Source organism: Rhinolophus hipposideros (genome assembly GCF_964194185.1).
Source record: "Rhinolophus hipposideros genome assembly, chromosome: 17".
NCBI lineage: Eukaryota > Metazoa > Chordata > Mammalia > Chiroptera > Rhinolophidae > Rhinolophus > Rhinolophus hipposideros.
Window position 1 is genome coordinate 26,455,989 of NC_138063.1, and position 24,914 is coordinate 26,480,902.

The window sequence follows — 24,914 nt, forward strand, 5'->3', positions numbered from 1 at the left end:
CGACAAAGTGAAAGTAAGTGGTATTAGTCTGTTTATTATTTGACATTTTCTGTTTGTCATTTCTTGACCATTTTTTAGAGAAAATTGTCTTTTCCTTCAAGAATTTTGAAAATGTTGGTCACCGATTCTATGGTACGGTAGTTTCAAAAGTAATTTTTAGTTTTTATTTTGGAGAGTTTAAACTGATCAGGTGCTGAAAGACTTCCCACATCCGGGCCTCAACTATTTCCTTCCGTGTAAAAAGGGAATAAGACCCCCTTGTGGGAGAGATCCATATCATTCTGCTTTCTGTCTAACAGAAAGCAGAACTTATCTCATCTCCTTCAAGTATTAGCAAATATCTTTAAGGCTTTCTTTGTCCTGCTACTGTAAGCTTATTTGGCTTGAATCAACTAACCAACCAATAAAAGCCATCACCTCTACATTTTTTTTTTTTTTAGTTCATTTCTTACCACACTTATTTTATTAAGTCTTGCTTAAATGTTCAAAAATAAGTCCCTTCATCTTCTTTTGATAATCTTTTTTTTCCACATCTGATGATTTGAGCATGAAACAATAAACAGGGACAAAAATATCCTCTGATTTACCATTTATTTTTCTATCCATAAAGGCAAGAGTGGGAGTGAAGGGGCAAAATCACATACATCTACTTGCACAGGTTAGGTAAATAGGATAATAATATAAAAGTGCTTAGAAAATGTGAATGATGAGTGTGAACAGCAGTACTATGAGCAGTGTTGAAGGGAAAGAACAAGTGAAAAGTCTCATTTGGGTATCTGTTGTCAGATGCACATTTCCTCCCTACCTGCTGTCCTGGGATTGTGATGAAGGAGAAGTTTACACAAAAAGGGAGCTGGACCATGGATGAAAGAAACAGAAAGGGATGATCAGAAATGTGACCATGGCTCTTTGTGTCTCCATTTCCAGTCATTATTAGGTACGAAGTTATGTTGTGGGGCTGTCAGACTAAGCCTTTAGATTTCAAACTCTAAACAAATGGCTGCAGTATAGATGCAGAGTTCTGTTCTTTTATTGATTAGGATGACATACAAAGAGAAGGTGAGTGACTCACCCAATAGTTATACTAATGTGCAGCCAGAAAAGGAGGTGACAGCCTGCAAAGAGTGGAAAAGACATGGTAAAAGGGAAGAAGAAGGAAGACTGCAAAGATCTAATTAAAAAGCAGATCAGTGCCATCTACTAAACGTACTACAAATCTATATAGCACTTCAAATATTTTTGGACTAGATTCATTTAAGGGTTAAAATTCCTGGCTTAATGTAAACCATGGCCACTTGTACTGGCATTGCAGATGGATTTATCTGTGTTATTATCTTTATTTTAACTCAGTCATTCTTTCTTTCTCACTCTGCTCCCCATTTTGCCAAGAAAATTCACTTTCAATTACACATATATCATAACACTTAAACATTAGTTTCACTTACCTCTGGTTAATAATTCACCTTATACTCAAACATCCATCAACATAAAATCAGCATAACAACTTTTATGAATCCCTTTATCATCAGCACATTCTAAATGCTTATACAATTCACTCTCTGGATTCATATAGGAACTTGCTTAATAGCCCTTAAAGTTTCTATAAACCTTGGTTGCTTTCAATCATAGGAATATTATTCATGTTTTCAGAGTGAGCACAGTTTTGGTGATCGCTAAAGTTTAAAATGACTGCGACATAGATGTAGTTATCCCTGTGATCCACCCCCCAAAAAAACAAACAAACCAAAAAAAAAGCAAACATCTTTTCTCAAATGTTTATAGGATCTCCAGGATTTTCAGCTGTTTTCTTTCTACTAAGAATTCTTCATAATCATCTTTATATAAGTTTGAATCTGGGGTGCAAAAAAATGTAAACACATTTCAAGATGTGTTAATTGTTAACACTTTTGTCAGCATTGTTTAAGCAGTAGTTTGCCATAATCAGAAGTGTCTGGACACGGATGGTAACCACTTTGAGCACCTCTTGTAATTGCAGAAGTCAAAAGTGACTTGTATTTATTTTTTGTTATTGGTATATATTAGTACAGTTTTCTCCTTTCTTAAAATGTGTATACATTTTTTGGTATCATATATATATATACAGTGGTACCTCAGTTTTCGAACATAATCCGTTCCAGAAGACCGTTCAAATTTTGAAACGTTCGAAAACCAAGGCACAGTTTCCCCACAGAAAGTAATGCAAAATGGATTAATCGTTCCAGATCTTTAAAATCAAACCCTAAAATTGCAAATTTAGCATGAATGTTACTATCTAATGATACCATAGATCCGTAAAATTTACAGTGTTCATAAACCGAAATGTTCATCAACAGAGAAGTTCGAAAACCGAGGTTCCACTGTATATGAGTTTTCTATGGAGAAAACTTCTGAATGTCCCAGTTTCTGGTTTGGCAGGACAGTGGGACAGGTGGTTCTGTTTTAACTTGATGTTCACTCACAGCCTGTAGTGGAACCTCATGTTCAGGTGAATGGCATTACTGAGTGTTGAAATGATTTTCAGGCAGCCAATGAGCACTAAACAGACACTAGGTGTGAGCAAGGAATGTTTCTAGAAGGATTAAAAGAAACATGAAAAGGGCAGATTGAAAGATGGCCAATTATGTATTTTTTCCTGCTTCATATATACCGAGAGCCATCGTTGAATAATACTAGCTGTTTTTCTTGCAATTCAGCAATGATGCATATGGAAATGGTGTAAGCTATTTAAAAATAATTGCATTCATTGAAAATAGCAATAAATATGACAACAATAAATAGAAAATTAATTTTAGATGTCATAATTTTTCTTCCTGGCACTAGTGCTTTCACTTTATCTAGATACTCACAGTAAGAAATAATTTAACAACGTCTGTTCCCTATAATCAAGTTGTAATGTTTCATAGTAAGCTCAGTCCATATCTTCAAGATGACATGTAGAAATTGTATGGGAAAGAATAGAACAACATATAAGAAGATCATATTTTCCCTTCATACTTTCTACATAAATTTGTAAAATAACCACGGTATGTCTGCTGTATACATATCTAGATAAACTACTATGGAAAAGTTAAGAAAAGTTGACGTCAAGGCTCTCATTCCTGAGGTCTTTATAGTTTAGCAGAATGACATGTAAACTAGATATTATGATAGTCAAATATGTTTGCTGCATTGACACAAACTAGTATAATGACCTTAGGCTTCACAACTCAAGTTTGATTTCAAGTTTTCTATCTCTAACTTTCCTTCCATACATAATTTTGATGATTATATGCTTTTGTGTTCTAATAATAAAACATGTGCAAATTTCTGTGCTAATTTCTGGATATACAAATGAGATACTTAAGATACTTACCTTTAGTTATTTAGTCCTGATATATGTTTTTCTTCTTTTTTTTTGTTTTCATTTTCCAGTTCTCTTTTTTGCTTTTATTTTAATCTAGAGAAGCTGATATTCTTTGCTCCAAGAAGGATTTTGTGAGTAATTAGATTTTTTTTTTACTGTAGGATGAATAGGTTTCCACTGTTTGAAGATTATGTTTTAACAGAAAGTTTTGTGACTTTATCAAGGTTACCACTCCCTGAGACTCATGGTGAATGAAACTGACCCCTGAAAAGAACGTGGAATCATTTTGCCTAAAGAGTTTCATTTTCCTAAAGATCTTTTAGAAGTGAAAACTGTTGACTCCTATAGCCCAAGATTTGAAGTAGATCTAGCCAGTTGTCAGAATAACCTTCCCCAAAGCCCCAGGGAAGAAAAAGACAGTGAAACTCTCTGATGTAAATTGCCCTAAAAACAGTTAATCCTAGATGTGGGTTTAAAATAAAGCTGCAGGAGGCACTGGGAGGAGAACTGGGTCCAGCCAGGGAAGTGGTTGAGACTGGAACTTATCTCTGAGCCAGTCTCTTTGGTATTCAAAGCCCTCCAACATATGTAGTCAAGCCAGGTAATTAAGAGTGATCCACTATTTTGTGATCATCTTGTAACAGAACAGAATAGGGTACACAATGGCATGGCATGTAATACACAGGGAGTCAAACCTTGGTATGTTTTTGATGGAACCTGGTCCTAAAGGAACGCAGTCCTCTTTCCTTAAGGAAACCCATTTCCTACAGGAATCTAAACCAGTCAGGGAGATATTGATGCCGGACCCAACTCTAAAGAGTCACTCTTTATCATTCACATCATATGACAGCAAGAAGCAATGTTGGCGGTAGTCTTACTAGATTTGTTTCCTCCGCCACCCCCAAGCTTGAGTTATGGTGAGACAGGGTGGCTGAGTCTCAAAAGGGGGCGGAAATCCTGTTAGGAAATCTTGAAGGAAATAAAATATTAATTAGAAATGCTAAAGTGCTCTAACTGTATTTGTGTTCCATGTTGTAAAGCAGGTCATAGTAGTTATAAAATTAGATAACCAGGTGCATAAGAATAAAATAAATGGGCTGCCTTGAATTACTTTTTAAGAACTGAATGAGATACGCATGTTGAGTTCTGAAACTGCCCAGGGAAATATCAACTTTGTTGGGGGACAGAAGGAAGAAGGCACCCCAATGAGATTGGAGTTTGGATATGATCTAGTATTTGAAAGCTTGGAAGAATTCAGAAAACCGTAGACAATATGAGAGAATATACCAGTCAGAAGGATGGCACATAGAAAAGTGTAGAGAAAATAATGTATATAACATGGTTAGAAGATAGTGAAATATAAAGTGCAGGGAAGTTGTTTTGTACAATTGCTGAAGGGATAAAACAGAAAGGAATTAATGACAAAAATTGACCATCTGTAGAACCATCTCAATAAAATGGCTATTTTGTTCTAAAATATTACAGTACATAGCATTAATATTACACATAGTATATGATTTACCATCAGTGGGCCATACATAAATGAAAATATGCCAGATTGATGTTTATTTATGTCACTGGACCAAGGCCCAGTTCTGACATTTAAATAGAATAATAACCATTGCTGATTTTAATATTTTATAACCCAACAGACCATATTTGGAGCTATTGCTTTTCAGAATTCCAGAGGGCATCTCTCACTTTGCGTTCTATATCCTACACCTCTGGATTGAGCACTACACAGCATGTGTGTCAGTAGGTAGTGACCTTGACTGCAACCTCTCTTTCATTATGTGTGTATATGAGTGTGTGGGATATCAGAGAAAGAGGTCTGGCATTTCTTGGGTAAAGCATTTCCCTTGGCTTTTTACAGAAGTAATTTTCCATCATCTTCACAAAATCTTTGTTGGGTAGATATCATATCCCTCATTTAACACATGAAAAAACTGAGGATTACATCATCTCTTTCCACAATCATAGTTTTGTGCTTGATGAAAATGGGTTTCATACCTAGATCTATCTTAATTATTGATATATCAAGGTCTTTTTGCATATGGTTTCTTAGAAGATAGGTAGCAATTATTACACGCATGGCATTATTTTATGGTCTGAATATGATTCCATCTCGCAAAACACTTGCCCTCAACGTGTTTACCTAAAGAAAACAACAATAAATAGATATGATGTTTAAATTGCAGTAAGAGAGCTTGAAAAGGAAAGCAAACAAAAAGCAAGAGCAATACACGACTTATTAAGGAATGAACCTTAGTAACATTAACTGTTATGAGGCTGTGTTTCCAAGAAGGTAGCATCAGTCATTCATTTATACATACATCCAATCACAGCTATTACATTGTTGTGCCCAGCTTGTTATATCAAGATGAACAAGGCATTGAATTATGTTTTTGTTGTTTTTGTTGCTTACAATACAATAGTTTATTTTTCCCTAAATCTTTTGCATTAGGACATTCCACGAAGGAAGTCACAGTAGAAGTGACACTGCAAAGTCCCTATTCTCCTGGGCCTTTATTTCATTGTATTCTTTTATCATTGTTGCTTCTTTCTTGTAAACATCATGTCCACATGGGGATCAGATATAGCTAGTACAAAGTCTGTTTATAAATTGAAAGATACATACAGCAATCTGTGCTTATGACAATGTAAATGTATTGGACACTGGGTGCTTTTTTCTGTCTATCTTCTCCACTAAATTGTAAGCTCTTTGAGGGACGAGATTGTGCTGTATTCATTACTTTAATCTTTGTCACCTTTTGAAGCAGTTACTAATAAATATTGTCTTATTAAATAAATGAGCCAATTACATAAAAGTAATTGCTTTTTATGTAATTACTTTTTATGCCACGTACAACTCTTATTTTCCAAGGCTTTGGATCAGCAGCCAATTTTCATGAATTTCTAATACAGTAAATCTGTGCCACTAAATATATTATGTAGCTATATATTATTTTGTGATGTTTTCTGATTGTTTCATGTACGTGCAATTGTCTCCTAATTAAAAGCAACTTTTCTGGGGAGTTAAGTCTAAGTGATAAGCTTTCCTGTGTTTCCTACCCTACTGAGCCTTGTACAATGCTAGACAAATGGCAATAGATTCTTTCATTTAGTCTTTCTCTCTGTGTTTCTCTCTCTCTGGGTCTGTCTGTCTCTATATATTATACACACACTTACGTACACACATATGTACATATATGTGTATGTATGTATACATTTTACACAACATTCTTGTATATATTTTATACAAGTTTAATACAGATTGGATGGATTTTAATTGAATCAGTGGACACTTCTTTACCTCACAATCATCAGTGCTCTTTTGAGTTAAAATAGAGAGAGAAAGCACATAAGCAGTGTGACCTCCGCGGGAAATCATTCTCAAACTGTAATTCTTAGGTTTTCATGAACTTGCCTGCAAGACTTAGAGTTCTTTGATCCTAAGACCCATGGATATAACAAATAAAATAAGCAGTTTGATGTGCAGGCTGCTGACATCAATGTGAGTTAGAGCTTTGTGTATGAGTACTAACACTGTGTCTTTTTACATTTATCCCCATCATCGTGTGCTAAAATTGCCTTATCTGGTGATATACTCATCCAATCACCCCTGCAGTACACATCTTCCTAAATATGCTCTGACCTGGAACAGAGGCATATTGTCATGATCAGATCTACTTCTCCAGTTTCCTCCAATGTAAACTTTGACTAACTTCAAAGAGAATTTTGCCAAATGAGTGCTATAGTAATTATTCATTTCTGAGCCACAGGCATTATTTCACCAAAATAGTACTTTTCCAGACTGATCGACAGTATTTTTATAGTTGCTCATAGAAAAATAAAATCACTTCCTATGATTTGAGTTTTATGCTGTGGTTCGATAGAGGTTAGTGTCAGCCACCTTGTTTTTAGAATTGAGCTAATCTGAAACAGTTCACAAAAGCTGGTGTTCTCACAAAGAAAAGAAAGAAATATAATTATGGGGTCTGATTGTAAGGCAATCAAGACTCTAAACTATACAGCCACACTAAGAATACTGAAATCTGTTTTTATAAAGTTGAGCTTACTAAACATATACCTAATTTGACTTTGTGATGCTATATTTTTCAAAGCTATTATCTTAAAACTCCCTTATCTGCCTGTGCCGTGCTCATCCCTGCTATGAAATTAGTCACTCCTGGCAATAGAGGTTTTCTAAAATGAAGTGATGGTATGATTCTGGAAAGGGAAAGGGTTACAGGAAAATGTCCTGCAGAGCCAGCAGGGACTAGTATCTTGTTATCAGGAAAAGGACTCACCGGGAAAAGTAATATGGCTTTGCTTAATTCTCCAGTTTTTAGAATGAAAACCCTCAATTGTTTTAGCATATAATTGCTATGACACAGCGTTACCAATGAGTACACCATCGAGTGTTATCTTTTTATCTATATTAACATACTGACTCTACCTAGATTGACAATAACTTGGACTTTGGAATCAGAGTTTTAGGATTTTGGGGAGTGTTAAATAAAATATTTATATAAAATCCTCATAGTATCTAGTTTATGATAGATGTTCAATAAATGTATTATCCTTTTTTTTTTCTAACTTATACCTCCTTAGGTGACTAGTGGGGTGATTGTGGAGCAGAGTTTTAAAATGATAGATTCTGGAGAAAACTGAGTTTAGTTCTGCCTTCTACTGTTTATTAACTCTAAGACTTTGGGCTTCATATCTCTGTGCTTCCGTTTTTTCATCTATAGAGTGGGGAATATAAGACCTTCTATTTTATAAGATTCTTATGGAAAGCCTGTGGAGTTATAGTGTTAAATGCTGAAAGCAGTGGCTGGTACGTTGCACAGGCCAGAGGAATGCTTGCTATTCAAGAGAATGATTATGTGCCCCAGGACCCAATGCTCTGAGTCTGTAGTTGATGGAAGCAGGGGAGATGCCACTGTGAGTCATGACAGAGAACTTCAGGAACTCAATAGAACAGGGATCCCAAACCAGTAGAGGCAAAGTATGTTAATCACCTCTTCCTGCAAATGAGTTGATAATTCAAAATTTTACAAAAGCAGACAATTGGACTTAATTAAAGGTCAGTGGGAATGCAAAGAGGAAGACTTAGATCTTTTCTGATTCTTGTAAAGAGTTTGTATGTCGAAATTAGACTCCAGTTCAGACAAAATCTTCCACTGAATGGAAGGCTGGGCTGCATCCAGCCTGGAAGTCCAGGTGAAGTTGGAACTCTCAAAAGGACAAGCTTATCTCTGACAATAGTTTTAAGCAAAGTATGTCCGTAATATGCTTTTGGGAACATGTAGTATTGGATCAAGGGCTAAGTGGGATTTTTAGAGCCCAGACTCAGGTATACCATTCTGGATTAAAAAATACATGAAAAATAATTACTTCGTCATTTGGGACCAAGAGTCAGATGAAACTGAAGTTGCCTTAGAATTTAGAAAAGAAAACAATGTAACAACACACACACAGACATATACACACCACCAGAACACACTTGAAGTCAGTCACAAAATTGCCCACCTTTCCTTGTATAATGCAATGTTACCATGTTTCCCCGAAAATAAGACCTAGCCATCAGTTCTAATGAGTGTTTTGGAGCAAAAATTAATATAAGACCTGATCTTATTTTAATGTAATATAAGACCAGGTCTTTAATATAATATAATATAATATAATATAATATAATATAATATAAATATAAAAATAATATTGACTCATATTAATTTTTGCTCCAAAAGACGTATTAAAGCTGATGGTCTTGCTAGGTCTTATTTTCGGAGAAACACGGTAAAAGCAACCTGAGATGGATATTCTTTAAAGGCTGAAAGCCAAGGTAATGTGAAAAATGTAGAGCATTTAATATGCAAGGTCTAGCAAGAGTGAAAAGTGATGCGAAATGGGAAGACAGCAGGATTCAGGTCAAAGACATGTTACTTTCCATCTGCCTCATCTTCCATAGTGAGAAACAGAAGTCCTCTTTTCCCTCTGACCCTCCCCTACTGACTGTGCCAAGGACTGCTTCTAAATAGATTATGTGATAACTGTATCATTGATGATCATATAGAATCTTTTCGATAAGGTGTGATTTTTACATTTTCACAGGAGACTCTTAGGGAAAGGGCAACTGTTTAAAATGCAAAATAATACCCTTCTAATGGCGGACGGCAAAGCAGACTATTACCATTTGGGAGAAAGGTAGTTCTCCGGTCTCAGTCACTTTTTCTTTCCATAAAGACCAGCCCCAACTCAGGCTACATGCTCTGTCCTCTCACAGAGTCCCTCTGCATGAGAGAAGAACATTTAGGTCACTTCAGCCTGGAACATTAAAACAAATGCTGATAGTTCAAGGTTAATAGATGCATAAAACAAAAGTAATTCTGTGTCAAAGCTGAGATGACAGGCGATTTGACTTGAGGCAGCCTTACAATCACTCTTTTACATGTGCTCCGTGCTGAGACCAGGCAAAGGCGTTATGTTTCTGACATTTACTTGTCAGGAAGGTATGACAATAGAAATTGTTTCTATCTCTGCTGCTCCCAGATGTTAACCTTCCAGCTTTAGTTTGTAATTGGGGTTCTATGGAGCTTTAACATTTTCTATTGATTCAATAGAAGCGATAACATTTCCAATCATAAGACAGCATTATAGAAATATCAGGCAATTCACATATCAGAATGTTTGATAGCTCGGCTCACTGCATTAATTTCCGTCACCTTTGCTAGGAACCCTTTATCCTCTTTTTAATACTGAAGGACACCTGGGAGTAGTTGCTGCCACTTTTATTGTTCAATAAAGTAGACAAAAGTTTCAATTAACAGCCAAGGGGCCTCTAGGAAATTGTGAATGAGAATGTATTTTACTCATTTTACTATATTTCTTTTTTCTAATATGCCATCTGTGACTTCGAAGCTGTACTTCACTCAGAAGACACACATACACACGTACACACACACACACACACACACATATTCACAGTTCTTCTAATCCAGTTTATTGTGTACTAACACATTCAGCCAAGAAAAGCCAAGATGGGGCCAGTGAGAATATGGAGAAAAATTGTAAGTTGAAAAGCTTAGGCAAGTGTGACCAGAGGGATGACGATCTCCAGGGCTGTAGGACTGTGACTCAAGAGGTTCCTGGGCTCCATGTCTTTTTCCTTGACCCTGAGACTGACATACCCCAGAATCCTCATCCACTGTGTAACTGGTGCCTCTTCAAGAAGAACAAAATTATCTTGTAGTATTTATTCACTTAGATTCTCATGCTTTTATTAAAGATTTATGAGTTTTCAAAAAGTTTACTAACTGCATTGTGAAAATAGTCAGTGAATGGGAAAGAAATTGAGATTAAACATGTGACAATGCTATAGTTTTTCAAGGTGCTCTGTTCTGTCTCACTCCACCACAGCCTTTGTACCTCTTCATGAATAGTCTCTTGCATGTTTGTACAGGCCGTACATATTTTTGATTCTCTTTCCGTATTTTATCCCTTTCAATTTTAAATAATTTAAACAAGCACTGTCACTTCTCTATTTTGTCCACATATGAAAAATATTACTCAATATGGGCAAGGTATGTGGATAATGTTAAAGGCAGATTAATCACAATTATAAATTGTGAGTGCTCAAAGGATCTTACCAACAAACGAATTCTTAATAATGTTCTGCACAAAAATAGGTGCTCAGTAAATGTTAATGGAGAGAATTAGAAAACTGAGAGGGATTTGGGGATATAGCAAAGCATGGGGCAATAGATAAGCCACAGCATTTCAGATGGAGAGACCGTGTGGTCCTATTCTATTCAATAGCAATTATATGGACAAGGGCTCTTTTTCTTTATGGTATACTCAGTTGACCTCTCCCACCTCCACCAAAGAGAGAGTACCTCCATCTCAGAGGCTCTGTTATTACAGGAGACAGACATTTCCCTTAGTCACAGTATAGAAGTCAGACACCAGTTTTTTGAAACCAAACAAATATGCAATTTTTCAGTCTGTAGATAGAGTGTTTCTGCCTTCAGATTCAAAATGGTTTTCATTTATTCATGTAAAAAAAGAAGCATTTCAGTTATAGTTGTAATATTTACTTATCTGGTTTCCCCATGATGGGTAACAAATGTATCCAGAACTTCCATGCATCAAAAAGATGCCACTTCATAAAATGGCAATACAATTCCATATTACAATAAAAACAGATACAATTCAAAACGCTTCAAATAGTTCCAAAAGCAATTATGGCATTTCAGAAGTAAACATTACTTACAAATTCATAACCACCCATCAAAATTATTTCACTAGGGTAAGTTAAGGAAGCATCTGCTACAATTTATGCATTTCGCGTCTTTCTTATTTTTCATAGCCAACTATGAAAAAAATGCTTCCATCCAATACTGCAGACCAGAGTGAAGTCAAACAGTTTGCCATTTACCTAGGAACATACACTCTTTTATAAGCAGCAGCTCAATCCTTTTACTGTAATAAAGGTATAAAATTCACATTTTCAGCCAAAGGAAGTAGATCTGACCAATACCATCTGCAGGGGAATAGTGCCTAAGATTAGCAGTCTTATTTCTTTTACTAAAAGAATAGCCGAATAAGCTCCTTTTAAAGGCTGAAAAGATTCATTCTTCATATCCTGTCCAGAATAATGCTGAATTATTTCTCAACTGCGAGTAGTGTTTCATAAATCATAAAAAGAATAAATCTTATTAAATCAGTTGTAGATTACAAAAACCCAAAGGCAAGGTCCATTCTCCAAAGGACAGCGCTGTCCTCGCTGATTTTTTATCCCTTTACTTACTTAAGAGGAAACAGCTTCTTTGAGACCTGCTTCACTAAAATAAGAGCCTTTTTTTCTTCTTTTTATAAGGAGTCAAGTAGCAAATAACCATGGTAGACCAATTTATCTTCTAACGGTCTAAATATTACAAATTTCAGCATTCTATATATATATATATATGTATTATGGACAGTGTGTACATTATGTATAATATGTATAGATGATTTTTATGTTAAAAGTTTGAAAAATTGTCATATCTATTACATTCAGAAAATCAAAGGAATAAAATTTGGCATACTATAAGCATGCTAGAAAACAAAACAAAAATATTTGCAATGAACGTAAATAATATACTAAAATCTATTTTTGATTAGTCAAAATACTTTATACATTTAGCTCTTAATCTGAGGCAGTATTATATTCACACAAGTCTAGTTTTATGTTTTAGGAAAAATAAACTCACTTTTGCATGTGGCAGAACAAAATATGAATGCAAAAGTTATGGTTCTCTTAGCAGTGTGAACTTTGCACAGTACAAATAACACATTCAACAAGGTACATTTTTATAGTCGGCCTACTGAAGAAAAATTCAATATGCATATATTTATGTATTGAGTAGATTTAGAGCCAACACACCCACTGCCACTTGGCCTCAGTTCACTTTCGCATCCTTGAAAAAACACATTTCACACAGTTTAAAAAACATTTAGAAGATTTAAAAGCATTTGCCAATGTCACAAAGCAACAGCACATAGTATACGCATATCTAATAAGTTTGTCTAGAAATATGGAGTATGAAATCTGCAATAGGGTGTTTTGTATTCTGAACTGAAAGGCTTTCTAACTTTATTTAGTCACATCGAGGGGGAGGACTGGTTTCACAAGTTTAGGGATGGGTGGGTTTCATTTTGCTCCAACGTGGCACATACTCGTATATGGTGCCATTTCCTCTGCAATTGAGAAGTTAAGCTTTACTGAAGGTGTTCCTCCATAATAGAAAATAGTTTAATGATCACGTTTCACTTCACACAGTATGCTTTTACTCAACATTTTGAAGTGGTGATATAGAATATGATATAATAGAGATCTTTATTAGAAGGAGTTTTAACCATATATAATTAATACCAGCACATGGAAAAACATAGTGATGGAAAAAAATCTTAACTTCATCCCCCATTAGCCATCCTAACAGTGCTTTAACCCTACATGTTTGTTGCCCTCTCATGTTCCCTGGTTCTACCTGTGATCTAGAGAAAATGTCTTCCTCATTAATGCATTTAAACAACATTTATTAAGCACTGTCTATGTTTCAGTCACTGAACTAGACTTTAGGGATGGAATTATGAAGAGGCTAGCCATAGTCTCACCCTTAAGGTTTACAGCATAATGAAGAATACATGCAGATAAACAGGCACTTAGAATATGGGCTGTGATGAATGTTATGGTAGGAAGGGGCCAGGAAAACATACGGAATCCAGAATTTATCCTAAAAATCTTGAAGATATCACTCAGGTAGGGCCCAAAGTAGTGTTATGACATTATCACATGTGTTTAAAAAGGTTCTGTCTTGCTTTACTGTGGGAATTAGATTTGTGGGAGACAAGATGAAAGGCAAAAGGAGGCGATTTTAGTAGCCCTGGAAAATATTATGGTGGTCTGTCTAGCATAAAGGAAAAAAGAGAAAATGAAGGGAGGAAAGAAGGAAAAACTATATCACATCAATAACTGCCTATTAAGGTTAGGGTTGAGGGGTAATTTGACTAGTAAGGGGTAATTAGAGAGCGGTTCTTTGTCATGATGGAAATGGAACACTTAAGTATCCTGATAGTAGTGGTTATTATACAAATCTGTCCTGTAATATAATTTCTTAGAGCTATGCTTCCCGCACCCAAAGAATGCACATGTAAATCATGGTGAACTCCAAATAAGATCTGTAGTTCAGTTAGCATTATTGTACCAATATCAGTTTCCTGTTTCTAATAATGTTGTCTCATTATCTAAAAAGAATAGCTGAGATGTTGTCAATGAGGCAAGCTGAGTAAAGAATATGCGGAAATTCTAATGTTTTTGCAACACCCTGTGAGTCTAAAATTATTCCAAAATAAAAGGTGATTTAAGAAAAGAATATAGAAGAGAAGAAAGGAATAGTTTTTTTTTTGGGGAAATAAAGTTTGTCGTGAGCCTACCACAGGCAGCTGTGTGTTGCCTCTCCCAAATCTTCCTCAGGTGAAACTAATCCCCCTTGCCAAAGGCGGTCAAAGCTCATTTAATGTTGCCCTACTGTGGGACAGTTGAAAGAAGGACCCAAAGGATGGAACCCTGAAGGAAAGATAGACCATGACTCTGACACCATGTTTCAGTCAGTGACATTGACCCTGGTACATTCTTGTCCGTGCACCTCCTCTTTACATCAGAGGAAGAAGAACAGCTAGACCTGAATAATGTATAGAGACATGGAAAGCTACTGAAGAATTTTATGGAGAGATTTGTGTTTCTAATACATTAAAAATCAAAATGAAACAAGACAATGATGCCATGGAAATGAAAGAACTATCATTTTCTTGATAGAAGTTGTATCTAGACTGCAGCACTCAAACTGAGTTAATTTATTCACAGAAACATATTTTTTGGTGTGAAAAACATTTAATTTCAATAATAACCAGATTGCTTGATTTTTTTAAGCAACCCGTTATTTTTCTAAATTTGAGGGGTATTTTTTTTGGTTTTGTTTTGTTTTTCCCTTTAAAATATTTCTCATGGAGAAGCCAATAAAGAACTGGTAGACTGATATTCTTCCACCTGCTGTTTTAGATTTGCTAACAGTTTCTCCAGGGCAGAAACAAGAACATGAGGCTGGTCCCATGGAGTTACACTCTCGGGCCATTTTGAGGGGTCACTGACTGCCTCATATGTGGCTGCGACCACCTTAAAGCAAGTTCACTTTGATACTTGAAAAGCACTCTCATCTCATTTTTGTTTCTCTGTCCTTTTTTTCTTCTTCCATAGGTCCAGTCTCATGAACTGCATAGTGCATTCCTTTTCATGGTGAGTAAGCTTACACAAATTTCTAGCATAGTAGCAGAAATGCTAGCCTTCATAACTCTGATTCTAATTTGTAGGAAATAATGTTCTAGTGTGTTGCCCCTGTAATAATATAAATGCTAATCACTTTGTTAAACCATTGAATTCCTTTATTTTGTCAAGAGTTCTATAGTGAGATTCCAAAGGAATAATAGAAATGCTAATTATTTTGATTAGCACAAAGGGTAAAGTCTATTAAAAGTTCCTGAAAATAGTTGCTTCTTTAATTTTATATGTTTTATGGCTTCTTTCAAGGCCAATCTCAAGCTATATGCAAGGATTTTATTTTTCATGTAAATGGTTTCACTCAAAATTTCTTCCCAAGTTCTTATTTTTAAATGGTCTTATGTGAGAGACTGAATCAATATCTATTGTGTATTTCAAATCTCCATAATTGTATTGAATAGACGAAACAGTTAAGCAGAGAAATTGATGAATATTACTTTGGGAAAAGGAGCTGGTATTATCTGAAAATTTATTTGATGTGTATGTGTGATATGTGATGTTTAAAATGCTTCAAATGAAAGCCCCATTGAGGTCAGTCTCTTTTCAAAGTATGTAGGATTTTTTTTTTTTTTTTAATGAAAATCTGTGGGCTAAAAGTATGTTTTTATGGAGATAAATTGTCTGAGTCTAAACAAATACAAAATAAATTGTTAATTTGGTATTTTCAATAAAAATGAGCTGTTTAATGAAAATATAATTTAACTAGTACTGGGAAGGGGGAATCAGGGATTTGGGATAATTAATGGCTATTAAATGGACTCTGGAATTAGACAGGCCTGGACTGAATCCCATCTTCACCAATTTCTAACTATATGATTCAGAACAGACTTTTTTTTTTTTGAAAACAAAACAAAACAAAACAAAAAAAATGACAAAAAAACAAACAAACAAAAAAGCAAACTCCCTAAGTTTCAGTTACCTTATCTGTTGTCAAGATGGAATAGGGTAATTTATGTGCTCCAGCAAATTTGCACATCGGGTATATAAGAAATGTTTAGCTATTGCAAGATACATCATTATTAGAGTTAGCATTTTATATTACTATTATTATTGTTATCTCTACTGCAACTGCTTTAATATAAGCAAAGTACTCCCAATGGAGCAGTACTCTGTCTACATTTTTATTTTTAAATTTTCAAGAACTTCTTTGTTTTTACCAACTTTAGTATAATTCATAAAATAAAAAAGAAATTTAAAAAAAAGTTACCGAGTGCCTACCATATGTCAGGCTTTCTGATAGAAACTGCATTTACAGACACAAGAGAAGGGCATGGCCGTTTAGACAAACAGCACATTGTGACAAGTGTGGTAATGGAAGTAGCTACAGGAATAAGGAAATGAGAGAGGGATTGTTCTGTCGAGGGTAGCAGGAAAGGATTCTGAGGGAAAATGATATCGATATTGATCCCTGAAATATGCTGATGTGAAACAACATATGGGGATAAGGGAGGGAGCAGAAATCCAGGCAGGGGAAAAGTATGTGCAAAGGCCGGGAGGTTTAATAAAGCTAGCCTTGTTTAAAGCATTTATTATTGTTGTTAATTGTTGTTGGGGAAACCATGCATGATCAGAAAGCAGTAGTGCATGCATGTGGGGAATTAAGCAAGGAGCAGGAAACAATCATAGGACATGAGGAAAAGCTTAGTTTTACTCAGTAAAAATGCAAAGCAATTGAAAAGTGACAAGTGGGCCAGTGATAACTGTGGATGGCCCTACAGAGAGTGAACTGAACATATGTGTTGGTGGAGTGGACAGCATTTTACATGGAGGAGGACAAAAAATATGAGGCTATGAAAAAAATCCTGAAAAAAGATGAAGAAGAGAGTAACAGTGGAATGATACAGAATCGATAACAATTAGAAGATAACATACACAGGCTGTAATGATTGACTTGGCATGAGGGGTTTGGGAGATTAAAAAGTTGAGTGGTCACTCTGGCTTTCAGCCACAATATCAGGTGATTTTAAGACCATGGCTAGTGTGAGGGTACACATGCAGGATTTGAGAAACTGAGCCTGTGCCTTTTTTTTTTTTTTTTTTTTTATGCTAAGTAGGGTTTTGACTGTGGAGTCTGAGGCCCAGAAGAAAGGTCTGGACCAGAGATTACTCTGAGAAGTAGGTGGAATTTAGGACAGAATGGAGAGAAATAAAGAAAAAGGAATGAATTTGATACTGTTTATTTATTTTATTTTTTTTATCATTGAAGCCAGTAATGTAAAGAAAATTGAGGCAACCATGAAAGAAGGTCAACAAAGTCTAAAAAAAATAACCACAAATAGAGTTTCTAGGTGAAGGGAGTGGTCAGCAGAATCCAATCCCACAAGAAAGGGTGTGACAAATGTCCATTGGACTGGTAGTTAGTGTGACCTTGATGAAGATGGTTTCAATAGAAGGGCAATGAGCAAACTCCAGATTGTCACAGTTACTAAATGAATGAAGAGGAATGAGAATGTTGGTAACTCCTGGACATGAAGTTATAATTCAGTGTCAGGAATCACACTCACAGAGCTGACATAGGCTGGAGAAATGTGTCTGGAGTAGCAGCTGCTGCGCTGAATCTCAACTCCCTTATCTTATTGGTTACCATAATAGCAAATGGTCAACAAGTGCATAGCTTTGCCGCATTGTCTAACATTAAGAAGGGCTAGAGAAAGAGGTAAGTGTTTTTACTTCCAATATCAATCAAATATTTGAATCTCTGGTTACATAACTATCAGCTGTCAGTTTGAAAATGGTTGGTCTGGAAACATGAGATCTACAAGCCACAATCCCAGTTGGAATGTTCACATCTGAATGAAGTTTGTCTTTCCAACTTCCCAAAACATTCCGCTGGCCTGGAAGGGTAAAGTGTATTATCTCCTGCTATTTCATTTTTATTAAAACTGTTTGAACTTGGAAATGACGCCTGATGGTCCCATTTTCAATAGGCTGAAGGTCACTGGGTGTTTCTGTTCAAAAAGAGAAAACAATGTGTAACCCCTCTGGCACCATAATCGAAAGAAATAGTGTGGTGATTACAGCTCTGCACTGAGCTTGCGGCTGCTACAAATACTGGAACCGAATTTGATAGGATCCTGTATTACCTTATAACAGAGTATCATTTCTTACAGTTCCAAGGTCAATGTCTCTTTCTCAAATAACATTTTGGACCCATAATTGTTCATCTACATGCCAGCAATTATGGAGGAATTGATCAGCCAGTAATTAATGCCATGCTATTACACTTTTTAATTTGTAGATTATGCAGCTGCAAGCGTTCTCACATTTTTAATTTGTATATTATACAGCCACAAATGTTTACAATGCCCTTTTTAATCTCCTTACACCACCACTGCCATTATTCACTATAGATTAATGATACCCTGGGTACTGGGGTTTATTTCATTTACCACTCTTACCAGGAGAGCAGTTAACATTACTGTGCTCTATTACCTAATGTCTTACTGCAGCTGCTAGTGAGCATTGGTTAACCTTTAAAATATTACCAGCCAGTTATTTCACCCTCCTTTTTTTAGCTTTGTTGTCACCAACACTCCAACTCTGTGGTAATATTATACTTAATTTCCACATCTACTTGAACTGGTTTTATCAGAGACATTTCAATGATTCATTCTAAATAACACAAATGACCTGAATCCCTCCTTACCTGCCCCTGTCTATCTTCACGCCTATTTGAGGGTATGTGACCAACACAAATTTTTCTTTTCAGTTCCAGCTCCTCTTATTTCTTTATACCAACAAGCCAAATATATATAAAGAGAATTTCAAGTAGTACTCAAATCGTTTCCAATTAGCCAGAAATAGATATGATCAATATTGACTGAGCATTATAAGTCTTAATGGTTTACGGTGATACTTCCGACTGTGGTTGGGGTTATTGTGGAGCATACATCTCCCTTAGTTTTCTTCAAAGTGATCCAAAGTTTCAAGGGAAGGGCTGTATCTGTCTCCTTGATAAAACATAGTGACAACTTGAATGCCGACACTGCCATAAGTCACCAGGATCCACAACATCCACAACGCAGCAGAATTCTATGAAATAGATCATACATCCAATGTTATATTAGTTACCGCGAAGGAGGCACAGAAGTGAGAGGTATAGTGTCTATAATCAAAGCATTTATACAAATATTTTTCTGAATAGTAGAGATAAAAGAAATATCTAAAAAAACAAATAATAGTAATAATAATAATAATCTCTCTCTATATATATATATAACTATAGCGATTAAATAATTATGTGATAGCACAGTGAACAGGGTGTCCCAAGGCACGTTGTGATAAATAGACAAACAAGCTTTATAACCAATTAGAAGAGCAGTTTTTCGGAGGGAGGAGAGAGTGAATCCAAGAGAGGCAACTTGATTTGAGCTGAACTCTGAAGAGGGAGGCAATGGAAACAGGCTGACAGCAGAAAAAAGCGCTTTCCCTGAAGATAATGCAAAATGAATAGACACCTCAAGTGCTAAATGTTTGTTATCTAGTAAAGGGTCAGTAAAAAATGAATATGGCTCAAAGAAAGTTCTTGGTGACAAATAGTAAGACTTCAAGCTAGACGTTCTGCCGTGTAACGGGGCCTAGAACATCAATATAAAGTCTTTTGACTTTATTCTGTGCAGAGAGAGTTTCTGTGGAATGTTTTGATTGGCTTTTTGTTGTTCTTGTTGTTATCGTTGTTATGGGACTGTCTTCATAAAAGCAGTATTCTGAGGAAAATAAAATTGTAGAGACTGATGAGTTAATTTAGGTGTGAAACGATAAACGTACAGACACTGAGAGCATTTACCCAGCAGTTACTAGACACCTTGTGTCTTCTTCCTAACACTGAGTTCCAGATCCCTCGCCTCCTCTCCTCTTTGCTCCAATTCTGCAAATACTATCCACTTTTTAAGGTTTGGAACATGAATTGTATATTACCTTTTAATCACTAAGAGATTTATAGTTTTTTTGTTTGTTTTTTTTTAATTTTAATGTAATATTACACAAGTATATGTCTTGTTTCCTAATCTAAAGTATTATAATCATAATAATGATTATGAGTCAAGGACTGTACAAAGTATTTTATATACATTGTTTTATTTTATTTCTACAGTTGCCTCAGAATGGTGCTTTTATTCTTTTTACTAAGAAAATTAACTGAGCTTTAGTGATTATCACACAGTAACATACATGGCAGAGTCGTACTTTAAACACTAGTCTACTAATTATATCCATTTCTTTGCTCATGTATCGGTTCTTTAATTTATTCATTCATTCACTGATATTCATTAAGTGAATATCAATGTTGATACCTGACTTTATCTTGTGCTATGATTACCTTAGTCAGAAATAATAGATGAGATACCTGCTTCTTGATGCTTATCGCTGAGCAGAAAGCAAGTGCAACCTGTATGTTGAGTAAGTTCTACTCACAGAATGTAATCAGAAAGCACATTTATAGTCAGTCTCTCTATGTCCCTTTAAATTTGTTCTCCTACCCTGATGAAATATATGCAAATTTCCATGATTTGGGAGTGATTTTTAAGTAATAAAATGTTCCCTTGTAGATAATTAGAAAATGTTTTCAACTTTATTGAGGAATAATTAATAACTATAATTGTATATATTTAAAGTATATAACATTTTAATTTAATATACATCTGGAATGATTAGTAAGATCAACATATCACATACACTACCTCACATAATTAACTCCTTTTTGTGTGTGTGAGGACACTTAAGGTCTATACTCAGCAAATTTCAAGTATATAATACTGTACTACTAACTATAGTCACCATGCTGTACATTAGAGCCTCAGTATATATTCATTTTGTAACTGAAAGTTGCCCTTTGACATACACATCCTCATTGTTCCCTTCCCCCTAGCCTCTGGCAAACACCATTCTATTATCTGCTTCTATGAAATTGGCTTTTAATATGCCACTTAAGTGATACTGTACATTATTTATCTTTGTCTGATTTATTTTGCTATAATCATGCCCTCCAGTTTCATCCATGTTTTTGCAAATGGCAACATCCCCTTCTTTTTTATAGCTGAATAATAATCCATATATAGATAGATAGATAGATAGATAGATAAACAGATACAGATACAGATACAGATATAGATATATAGGTATATATATAGATATATAGATATACTGTATACGTAGATATATTACTATATATCTACCTATATATATCTACCTATACATCTATATATACCTATATATCAGTATATAGGTAGATATATAGCAATATGTCAATCACTTTTTTTATCCATTCATCAATTGAAGGACATTTAAGTTATTTCAGTATTTTGGCTATTGTGAAAAATACTGCAATAAACAGAGTATGCATATATCTCTTTGAGATGCTAATTTTGTTTACTTTGGCTGTATATCCAGGAGCCAGGCAAGGACATTATAAGACAGGAAAATTACTGGCCAATATCCATGATGAACATAAGAAGAGAAAATTCTCAACAGAATACTAGCAAAGTGAATTCAACAGCACATTAAAAGGATCATATACCATGATCAAGTGGGATTTATCCCTGAGATGCAAGAATGGTTCAACATATACAAACCAGAAAATGTGATACACCACATTAACAGAATGAAGGATGAAAATCATATGATTATTTCAATACATGCTGAAAAAGCATTTGACAAAATTCAACATCCTTTTATGACAAAAACTCTCAAATTAGGTATAAAAGGATTATACGTTAACATCATAGAGATCATAAATGACAAACCCACAGCTAACATCATACTCAATAGTGAAAAGTTAAAAATCTTTCCTTTGAAGTCAAGAACAAAACCAGGATACTCATTCTCACCATTTCTCTTCAACATAATACTAGAAGCCATAGCCAGAGCAATTAGGCAAGAATAAGGAATAAAAGGCATCTAACTTGGAAAGGAGGAATTATAATTTTCTCTGTTTACAGACAATATGATGTTATACATAGAAAACCTTTGTACATAATAAGTTTAAATACAGGAATAATTGAAACCTATTCTGCCATAAGAAAAAAAATTACGACATGGATGGATCTTGCGATCATTATACTAAGTGAAATGAGTCACACAGAAAAAGTCTAGAACCATATGACTTCACTCATATGTGGGATATAAAACTGAAAGCAACAAAGGAACAAAACAAGCAAATAAAGTAACAAAAAGTCATAGACACAGACAACTGTTTAGTGGTTACGGGAGGGTAAGAGGGGAGGGGAGATGGTAGAAAAGAGTAAAGAGGGTCAAATATATAGTGATAGAAGGAGAACTAACTCTGCATGGTAAACATATAATGCAGTATATAGATGATGTATTACAGAATTGTACACTTGAAACCTATGTAGTTTTGTTGACCATTGTCACCCCAATAAATTTTAATTTTAAAAAATGACCTAATGAAAAAAAAAAGAAAACCTTGTATTTTATTCAACATTATGGTTATTTCTGTTTCCTAATACAGACTGTAGACAAATCCTTTGTGAGGAGAGAAGAGTGGCATAGTTGGCATCTGCATGACCCTGGTTTGCAAATGGCTTATTTATTTATTTTTTTCAGTTTGCTAACTTTGACTTATGCTGATCCTTCCAGGGACAGAGCTAGAAAGGGAGGAGCAGAAAGGTGAGTGAAGAAGTCCTTACCTGACTAATAACGTGTGATAGGTCTACTTTCTCTGAGCCAGGTAGGTAGATAAGTTTAACTTGCTCGAATGGGCTTTTGGGCAACTTGTCAGTCCCTTTATGTTGCTGATTCACTCTCCTACAGCTTGTTGCTCAAAGCTTCTTCTTTAGCCTGTGCCATCCATGAGGAGGACCTCTTACTCCTTTCTGGGAAGTTTTTTTTGTCCTTTCTGGTAGAACTGTTGGATGTGATTTCAAGGGACAACTTGTGGCTTAAGGCAAATGCTTACCATGCATCCTTCTCCTCTTCAAAGACTAGGAGCATAGATCGCCACAGGCAGCCAGTCACTTTCCTTCCTTTTACTTCACTGTCAGAACAGGTAACTAGCCCATCTCTCACACTTGAGATGCTTTCAGACACAAATCCAGTGATCTACACACTGTAGGGGACACATAGTAACTCTTGAAGATGATTCTGTGGGACCCTCTGCTGTGAGTTGAGGTTCTGAGGAAAAGATAACTATTGTTACTTTGGAAGGGGTTGAGACCCAGTGCACACCAGTTACCTACGCACTCAGACTGTCTATTGCACAGCTCTTTTCTAGGCCTCTCAAACTTACTTGGTATACTTGAATGATCCCATAAAGGTACAGACTAGTTTTCCTAACCTCTATCTGCAAGTCCTGTGGACAGCCTTGCACCCTACTTTAGAATATGGCATTTATTGTCTCAGGATCTCTGTTCAAATCTATTATCATGATAGATGCATAAAGAAAGAAATAAGTTCAAATAGTAATAATTACTATTAAGAAAATTAGAAGCTAATGTGGGAGAAAGGGATGAAGAGTACAGCATTAGATGGTGTCGTTGGGGGAATATCACTGAAGGGATACTTTTAGCAGGAACCTTGACACAGGAGAAAGCTATGGAAAGATTAGGGGAAGGTGCGTTCCAGGCAGATAGAAGATTAAAGGTCCTGACAATAGAATTGAATTCACTGGTTCAAAGAGCATAAAGAACCCTGTAGGGCTGGGGCAAACCCAGCAAGGAAAAAAAAAAGATGTGAGACAGTGATCCCAATTTCTAGTGTGCATTAGAATCACCTGGAGGACTTGTTATTATAATATACTGATTCCTGGAACCCATCCCAGAGATTCTGACCTAGAGTGATGCTGCTCCCAGGTGAAACTGCTCATGTGGAGTGGCAGAGCTATAGAATATGAGATCAGAGGAACCAGTAAGGGGCCAGAAAAAGGATTTTGGATTTTATGTTAATTCATTGGAAAATTTAAGACAGTAGAAGGTCAAGATCAAATTTGAACTTTCTAAAAACAACTCTGGCTATTTCTGGGCAAACATACTATAGGGGATGGTAGGCAGGTGTGGGAGGAGATAGGACATTCAGGAGGCTGTAGCTTTTGGATGATAGTTGTTTGAATGATAGGAGTTTCAATGAGTATGGCAGCGGAGGACTTGTAGAGAAATAGCAGGGATGGAAATATATTCTGGAGAGTGAAATGACAAGAATTGATTATGGGTCTCTGTGAGTAGAGCATGGGAAGGAGAAATTGTCTCTAAGACCTAGATATTCATGACCACATCCTATTTCTTTAAGGGTAATCATTACATTTAACATTTCTTTTACTTTCCTATATACCTGGCAGATGGTTTAGAACATAGTAGACATTCAGTATATAAGAGGATGAATCAAATAAGACTGAAGTCATTTCTACATTAGTAGTTCACTACATATATATATAATGTTTGCATTATTTTCAAATGTAAATAAATAAAAATTAAATGGCCATTAATTCAGAAAACTTGGTGGGGTAAATCCAAAATTGATGAAGTAAATCAGGGAATTTGGGAACAGATTGTTAATGCTAGTAAATTAGTTAAAGTGAATACAGTGAGGTTTGGGAATAGATTAATTACGGGACGCATTGAAGGTCCATTAAGGACACAACTCTGGAGGGGGAAAAATGGTTTGAAGCATTTGGGCCAGAGCAAAGAGCACAGTGGGCTTATCTTTTGCATCTTTCCCATTTCCAACCATTTTTGTTTTTATACT